Below are 9771 nucleotides of genomic sequence, written 5' to 3'. Positions count from 1 at the left end.
AATATTTTTTTCTGTATTCTAATTTAAATATCATAAAATTGTGGGGGCCCCGAATTAGTGGGGGCCCGTGGGCTGCAGCCCACTCAGCCCTCCCCTAAATCCGGCCCTGCATTGTTGTGGCGCGAACGTGGTGAACGACGAAGACGACAATTTAATTTCAAAAGAGCTCGCGGTAACGGCACTCGGGGGAACAACACTCGCAACAACTGTTTTGATTTCGAGACGCATGGAATCCATAGACGTAAACACCGGATCATCAATATCATAATAACATGTTGTTGATATTGGAATCGTTCGACGAGATTATTTAAATCATCGGTGTGAGCAATAAGTGACCGTACCTTATCGCTAGCAACGCGTGCCTCTAATGCTATAGCGTGCATACGTTTGATTGACTTCAATACGATATCACGTTTAGCGCGCGCTCGCGTTAAAACAATTTCCGGGTCCTCTTCCTTTTTTGACGGTGCTATTACGAAGTTACGAAGTAGTACGAATTAAATGATGGTGTACTGATGTACGATTGTGACGAAGAAATCACACGGAAATACTATCCGGCTCGAAGGACCAAAAATTTGCGATGCGGCTGCACAATTAGCCGGTTAACACGTATGTGCGTGTGCGTGTATGTGTATCCGCACTGAAAGCGGCGTAGTCGATACGCGTCAGGCGTGTGACTACTTACGTCGTATCTGTTGGTGACTTTGTAGGAAGGAGAGAGAGAACTGTAAAATATAGATTCAAGTATTTGAGTTTATGCATGAGTATGAGGAACTATTGACAACAATGTTTGATGATATGAAATGTACAGAACTGTTTATTATAGAGTTCTGCAATAATTAAGATTTAACAGCTAGGGTTAGTAAATGATAAAAATAATGCGCGACCACAATACGATCGGCCAAATCAATAACATAATGGATATAAGTTGACAATAAATAATAATGTTTCGCGTGTTGCGAACAAAAATTAAACAATAAACAGTTTACTGTGTACGACATGATACTGGGTTGATAAAGATGATACGACCGGGCTGGTATGATTGACCCGGAACGACAATCCGCGGGTTAGGTTATACACCTATGTGCTTATACAATATACTTAACAATACAACAAAACTCAAAAAGCACAGTCCCCGCTGCGTGCGACCACCCAAACACAGTCACAGACGAACGACGAATTCACACTGCAGCCAAAACACAACACAATTCGAAACCACGTTAATCACAATGACCGCTGGTAGATATGCCTAAAACCAAAAAACTATCAAAACCCGCAACAAATAGTTGCTAGAACGATAAATACCAGACGGCCAATAAACAGAAACAACACAAGACAACGTGGTTTAACAAATGGTTGCAGACGTACGAAAAACTTGACAAAATGAATGTTGATGTGCACACCACGAAGACACATGGAAGAGAGCGAGACCGGGCCGACGACATTCACCAGGAAGGCTAAGGCCGCCGGACACCACAAAATTAAGATAAATGTCTCAGTGCCACCACACTAAACCAAAAAACACGAGAACTTACGAAACTTTGTGGCACTGAGAACATGACTTTGACTATTATAAAACATAACCGGAAAAACTCTGAAAACGTGGACTAACGGACACATTTACGCGCGACGATAACAGCGCGATTACGTACCCGGCCCCGGTCGCACACGGAGGCTTATCACCGCCGCCGACGATGGCAGCGGATACGCAACGCACCGCTACGCATCGCACGAAAATGATAACATGAACAAATGACAAATAACAATATTGGCACAAACAGCATACAACCGCACCAAATTCAAAACTGAATTGTATGCCCAACATTCTGTGTCACCATCCTTGTTGTGTCAGTACGTTCGTCGTTGTTTGGTTCGTTGCAAGTACACTGGGCAACTACGTTTGACTTGTTGCCATACGTAAGTCCGCCAGCACCCGACGTGGTGTGTGTGTGAGGCCGTCCAGTACTTCTTGTCAACATCGTTACCTGCAGTAATTTTAAGTAGTCTGTAAGTTGTGTCCTGAATGTTTAATTGTTAATTATTCGTCCGATCTATGTGTGAGCTCCGTGGTCATTGCACGAGATTGATTCGACCATATAGACCTCCCCCCAATAACTAAACTCAACTTCCTGTTTTCCCTTGAATAACTAAATTGTTTCCGTTCCTTTCCGGCGTCGCCGTCAAACGCTATCGGCCCATCGTGTACCTGAGTTGTCTATCTACAAAGGCAGTACACGCAGTACGCATGGAGTAGGTAAAATTGCCTATACGATTTATTATAGGCACCCGCCACATTATTATTTATAATTTTGTTAATTGACAGTTTAAATTTCACGTTTCCAAACCAATCGCTTTCATTGATATACATGTGTAATACACATTGTGTATATATGTTTATGTATAAATACAGTGTTTGGAATGAACGTCGTTCGTGAACGCACGTCTTAGCGTTCACGTTCATACTTTGTGAACGACACGCGAACTTTAATCGTTTTTTTCAAACAGAACGTAAACATGGACGACGTTTATAGTCTTAATGAATCCGAACAATTTTTGGGACGTTCAAATTGATTTAACATTTCGAAAATATATGTATAAATAATAAATATTAATTGTAATGCGTTTAAATATAGGTTTTAAACATAAAGTAAAATATAACTAATACATGTTGTAAAGGTCCCATTTATACAGAATGCAGGAAGGTAATTCATAAATCTGAAATAAAAACATTTTTAAGAACGGCCAAATGAATGCGTTCGTCTTTTCATCGAACTTGTTCGTGATCACTTTAAAAAAAAAAATTAACATCAATGCGAACGAGTTCAATTTTTAGGCCAACGTTCCGAACACTATTCACGTGTACTCATATCGACTTATACACGACATATGCACTGCGATAAGATGGCGCCGTGTTATACGTTGCCGATTAGGTAGGAAAAAAAAGAAAAAAGGCACGTAAAAATTATATCCAATTATTCAAACGTTACGGACCGAGTCGAAGAGCACATTTTTAATTACAACGCATACCGAAGTGTGTGCTCGTGACGCAGAAACGACTTCGTACACCCATCGTATACGTATTACGTTTTGAAGTGCAGACGAATGCACCGAAAAATTCAATGTGTCCAACACGTACATTGTATATTCGTCCAAAACCGTTTCGGACGGTTCAAAGCGTACGCACATAATGTTAGTGGTGTGCCTGTAACGTGCGTACAATTCAAATACATATTTTTATATTGTACGCATAGGCGTGTCTAAATTTTTTCACAGGTATGGCCAATAAAATTTTTCATTAGGAAAATTGAAGTTTTCATTTAGATATGAAGACAAAGAGTGACATATACACAATATACTACCTCGAACGTACATGTTTAGTATTTGTAGCTACTACAGTAGCTATGGCTAGTAAATAATATACTCACTTTCTTCAAAAAAAAAATAAATAAAAGGTCTATAACATAATATACAACTACGCAGGTCCTTATAGCTATGAATATTAGATAATAAATATTATTGGTTTGTTTATGTCACAGACATATCATATATATGTAGGTATAACATTTTATGTGAAAATATTTAATATTTAGTTCTGTTTTATTTAATCATTCTTTTTACTTCTTTTTACTTTTTAGTAATTATTTTTAATGATTTAAGCATAAATTTAAAACGGAGCTGGATTTTGCAGGTCTGGCCATTGCCAGATTGGCCATAGCCGTAAAAACGCCTTTACTTGTACGCGTTACAAAAACGTAGCGTTTTCAATATTTTCACTCATCGGGGCCCATTCTCGGTTGCCGCACAACAGTATTGGATACATTTTCTAATCGTTCCTCCGGCAGTGCGTTCCCTGCGCTTTGTTATACTCGACCTGCTACGATCGCAATATGTAGTGCACGATACATAATTTCGTATGTAGCAATACGGTGGTGCAAACAGAAAAAAAGATGGATTTTTTTTTTTAGTTGGAAGTATAATATTCGTTTATATAGTCAAGTGCCGCGTTGACTGAAAAACCTATGAATTCATATGTATAGGTAAATATATTTTTTAATCATTTTTATCAATACATGTTAATATTATCTTTTTGTGAATGACACACCACTAATTGTTTTTAATTGTATTTTATTCTTATCTTTATTATTATTTATAGTTTTTATTAAATTTTATTAATCAATGAAACTTGAGATCCTGAGTCATAAATCCCTTCTATTTTTATTTTATCTTCTAAGACAATGTTTAATTTAATTAGTGGTGTGTTTATTCGTTTTTTGTTTTATCAGAAACTTCTACGTCTAAGATAGAATTGTTATTTACCTTTCTTGTTGTAGTGTTTTTTTCTCTATTTTCTTCATTCCTCTTAAACCAACATTTTTCATTAGGGTAGTATCTTACACATTTACCCAAATCTTCATATATCTTATAAGGTTTCTTTTCTTCATATTTGATATTTCTTTGATAGTCTAATGTGAATTTTTTTTGAGGATTTTTTTTTACTTGACATTCGAGCTGTCTCAAATTATTAAATAAGTCTGTTGTTTCTTTTAATTCTGATTTATCAATTTTGTTCAAAATAAATTCTGGTAGCCCTACTGCTATCAACGCTATAAGTGATTTAATATCCATATTTTTATTAAAATCTATTAAAAGTTTTTCTTTTTTCATAGCATAATCATTAACGAACCTTCCCGGTATTTGAATGATAGTGCATAAGTAACATTATTCCATCCATTATCTATAAAGCATTCTAAAAATATTTTTTTCCATTCTGACCAACCAGCATTTATTGTTAATCTTATGAGTGTAAAAGAGTACCAATCTAAATTTGGTTTGTCCAAGAATGATTTTAATAATTCAATTTTATCCTCTTTTTCATCTATTTGAAATCTAGAGCACTCTTTTTCAAAGCTTTCCATCCACTGGTTAACATTAATATTTTTGCTTGAAAATTTTTCTATCAAAAGTTTGTCTGCTATTTGTTTTAAGTTCTTTTATTTACCTTTATTTTGTGTTGTTTCTATCAGTCTTTCTAATATCCCTTTCAGATTATGATCCTGTGTTTTGTTTAAGTTCTCTTCATTTATTTCCTCTAAGTATTGGTCTTTAAATTGTAGATTTTCATCTTCGTCAATATATACCTCCTCTAATTCTTTTGTCATTGTAATCCACACTTTTCTTACCTGATTTCTGTTCTTTAACGAATTAACTACTTTTGTGTAATAGTTTGAATTTCTCAATTCTAAATGACTTCCCATATATCTAAATTCTTCTGGCAATATATACCTTTTTCCATCCTCTGTACTAATTGAGGTTATGGCAATTACATTTATTTTTATATCTTTTGGTGAAGCTACTACCGTAAATTCAAACTGTAATCTTGACATCATAAACAAAAATTGTTGTTTTATAATGGAAGTTATTGGATTTTATTAGATAATAGTAACTAGTTTCTCTGTAAATACAAAAGTTTATTTATTATTTATTATTTACATCATTTACAAAAAAGACAAATTTACCTGTAAAAACAAAAGAAACAACAATTTATGTTACTATTGTCACTCTTAATTACTAATAATAATTTAAAAAAAACAATATTAAAATCAACAAAAGTTAAAAGTGAAGTTAACAACCTTAAAAAAACAACCTATCAATTTTAGAATGTTATCACCTTATCGATGTTTAATAATAATAATAATAATAATAATATTTACAAGAAAGTATTTTCTTTACATATATATATATATATAAGTACACCTCTATTTATGCACACGATGTACATGATTGTAAAAGGGTTGTACGAGTACAACGGTGGGCGGTGCGTAAAAAAAATTCCGTGTTGACTACCCCTCGTTCAGTCGACGGAAAACTCCAGACTTAGCCCACTGGTCGAATAGAATTTTTTTTCTCCTTTGAACACGTGCGCGGATGAAACATAAAAACTCGTTTCATTGTTGTAGAAAATGAAAAAAAAATAAATAACCTAACCGCCACCGGTGTGCGATGTCGTCGTACAACTATATTATATACTTCACGAACATTTTATACGCGACTAGTTATTAGAAATATCTATATTGGTACCTGGTATAGTATACACGGTATAACCTAGTGTCGAGATAACTACATAACGACTTAATTATTTGGACCGCGAGGCTGTATTGTTCGGGCTAGCAATAAATTCAGATACACACGTACAAACACGTACACTTCCCAATCCGGTTATCGTTCGTCCATCGTGCATATTTTGTATATGTATGTATGTGTAATAATTAGTCGTCCGTCGGTCGGTGTGTGTGTGTGTGTTCACCTCCTAACCTACACATACGTATTATTATAATACGCGCGAGTATATACTGTGTACTGGGTATTGAGTTATTGCACCGCGATCGGATGTGCACAATGCCACAACACACATACGAACGTACAACCATATATATTATGAATGATGTGTTTTATTTTACAGAACGTTTCCGGCCGTCAGTACGCGTACCTCATATTATAATAATATATACGCGAAGCGCACGTGTATAGGGAAGACGATGCGAAGTATGGTTATTTTTTCATTTCTAGATTATTAGATATTTATAATTGTTATTATGTGCATGATTATGACATAACTATAATACACGAGTATAAAAATTAAATAATTGCCTCCAAAGCACGCCTGAGCATTAACATCAAATTTCTCTGGCCCAAGTGCAACATTATTACTATTAAAAATTTAATTGTTCCTTAATCGTTTTTATTATCATGATTTCAGTCACCACTGATTTCATTTCGGTCATATTCGTTTTTCGTTTTGCTCTAGAACGATTTTTTCCTATTTGGATTCTCATACGAATATCTATTAATTATATGAGTTCCCAGGATTAGAATTATTTTGTCTTTTATCATTACTTCTGTCCATATTTGTTTCTCTAGTAATGTAATCGATCAAAAATAAGTTAATTAGGCCTACTTTGATTATATTACCTTTTAATAAAATGTACATGCCAAGATATTGTGGCCTAGATTTATGATTAAGAAGATTAAGCTTCTTGAGTACTATATATTATAAGTATTGTTAGAATAGGAATCCCTATATTAAATACTTAATGTCGACGTAAATTAAACATAGCAATAAATATAGTGTCAGCAATAATGTAAGCGATGACTGTGTCTGCCTTTTGCCTGTTCAACCTTATCGGCAGTCGTTTTCTAGCGAGCTAAGTAAATGTATCGAATATATTTTTAATTTTTAATCCTAAATCTTATATATTTGTGAATGAATAATAATATTCTATAATCCATTGGAAATAACAATAAACGTGTGTGATATAGTTGATGGAGAGAGGAATGATTGCTTCTAAAGCCAAATTAATCGTTTGGAATAATTTTTTTATTATTTAGTATTGGATAAATTCTTTTTAATACGATTTTTTCTAAAAATTTTGAGAATGTAGGGAATAGGCTAATAGGCCTATACGAGGAGGTCTGATAAGAAGATTTACCTGGCTTGTGGATTAGGATAACAACTGCGGGTTCCCAGGTAGGAGGGATATAAAATATAAGACTATAAGGTGGACGAAGAATATTATTGTAGATATAAATGAAAAGAAAGATTGCTTTCTTAGACAGATGTTTAGCAATAGTATTGGTTATTAGGTCGTGGCCAGGATTAGTATATTAGCCAGGACTATATATTTAATATTACTAAATGGTTTTTGTCATTTTTTCTCTGGGTAATCAAAATAAAAAAAAAAACATCAAAAAAATAAAAATAGTATTACAGACCAATTAAACATGGTTATATTTGCGTTGGACACAAATTCTAAATAAGCATAAAGCAACATTAAAATATAACAAACGTTTAAAATAATTTCTAAGTTTTTTGAAACATTTCGGGGGAGGGGGGGCTGTTACTCAATAGGCCCCCTCAATATACACCACTACTATTAGTAGCAGTTTGTAGTAGTAGTATAGTGGAAGATTTACGAGTACATAGTATAATCATATCTTACAGTATTATAATAATGCTACAGTGTCGTCTTTGTCGAGGCTTTTCGGACGATTAATAGTTGTAATTAAAAACAATGGCGGCCGTCGACGACCGGTTACGACGATTTATAAATGCGTAAATATGCATTATTATAATTATCTTCGCCGTGGAACGGTATCTCCATGTGTAGTACGGATAATATTGAGTTTGGAAACAAAACGCATTGAATTCTGTCGTCGTGTTTTTAAGGCGAGTAGTATGTACACGCCCGAGTTTTGCATAAAATATATTATATTATATTTTAAAATCTGCCTATCTAATATGGGCCGACCATATCATACCTATAGAGGTAACGGAGAAAAGGAGTTTAGGAAACCGAACTAAACTCGCGTGAATACAGAATACTGTATATAAATCCGAAAACAGTGATAATGTGTTTGGTGTTTGGATCATATTAGTCATAATCTGTTCCATCTAAATCATTTACATATTACATTGCCAAATTAGATGCATATTTTTTTGTTGTATAGTTTGATTAATGATAAGAAAAATTTAAAATTCAAAAATCGGATATCATTTCTTCTATATTTATTTGTCCATTAAAACCGTAATTGAATCCATCAAAGCATTAAATTCCCTTTCGATCTCTTATATAGAATTCAGTGAATGACAATCCTCTGTAAGTTCTAATACCATATATTTCTTGATTTCTTAAAAATGCTAGACCACTGTTTCGTACCTATTTAATTATATTTACTAATTCTTTTATTACTTTTTATATACAGTTAAATGAAGTATTTTTGGATTGTCGAGAGCAATTAATTCTATCGATATTCGAGAGCATATCATTCCAGATATGTAGTAAGTAAAGAAATATAAATTTAATTTGATCTTAAACACTAGCTCCTAACACTGTATCATTATTACAACTAGAATCACTTAAAATATTTTGCAAAACTGTATAAATATATTTTATATATTTTTAGAGTGCTCCGAGCAGAAGATAATGAAGTGCAGTGCTCGTATAGAGATCGGAGAGAATACTAGGGAAAATTACAGATTGAAAATCAGACTCATAATGGCTCAGAGTTCAATCTTGACAACGATGGATGGACAGAGCGAAATAAGATAATAGGAATGGAAAATGCGGAAACCCATTTAAAAGAAGCAGAGAGAAAATTGGTTATTGCAGCGATAAGCTATAATCTTAATTAGATAGAAAAAAATGAAGAAAATATAGATGTATTATTCTTTTAATTTAAGCATCGATAGATTTATTATTTAAATAATTACTCATAAGTGACAATATATAATGTATACAACCAACAAATTTATGATTAAAATCAATTGTTTATAAATAATCAATTTTTTTTTTTTTGTGCAGTATATATGTGTTTTTATGCTCGTAGTTATGATAAAAAATAAACGGAAATTATAACAAAATCGTTTGTAATATCATTTAATACAATTAAAAGTATTTATAGTTTGAAATTTCTTATTTTTATTTACGATATCAATAATTATTTTTTAAATATATATTTTTTTTATAAAATACTTATGTATCAATCACAAATTTAAATGTAAATCTTACCACATTGTTGCTATATTGTTACCGATATTACTATATCTTACCGCTCTATAGTCTAATTTATAATTGAGAATGGTTATATTAAATGGAATCAACCCATATCAAGCTGTTTAAAATAATTTATTTTAAAAGGTCTAAACCAAATTCGCACGACTACGGTTTTTTCATTGTAAATTACGTACCCAGCATAAAATAGTTAACCACAGTT

The 9771-nt window shown here is 33.1% G+C and overlaps 1 long non-coding RNA gene across 1 annotated transcript; it reads left to right on the top strand.

Moving 5' to 3' along the window:
• Positions 1 to 5871: 5871 nt before the first annotated feature.
• Positions 5872 to 9261, top strand: LOC112690395. The gene is made up of 3 exons (XR_003149213.1): positions 5872 to 6543; positions 8761 to 8836; positions 8962 to 9261. It is a non-coding gene; the product is annotated as an uncharacterized LOC112690395 (long non-coding RNA).
• The last annotated feature ends 510 nt before the right edge of the window (positions 9262 to 9771 follow it).

The sequence above is a fragment of the Sipha flava genome, unplaced genomic scaffold (genome assembly GCF_003268045.1).
Source record: "Sipha flava isolate LNK unplaced genomic scaffold, YSA_version1 50225_pilon_pilon, whole genome shotgun sequence".
NCBI lineage: Eukaryota > Metazoa > Arthropoda > Insecta > Hemiptera > Aphididae > Sipha > Sipha flava.
Note: the sequence above shows the minus strand (reverse complement) of the source record. Positions and strands in the feature narration are given on the sequence as shown.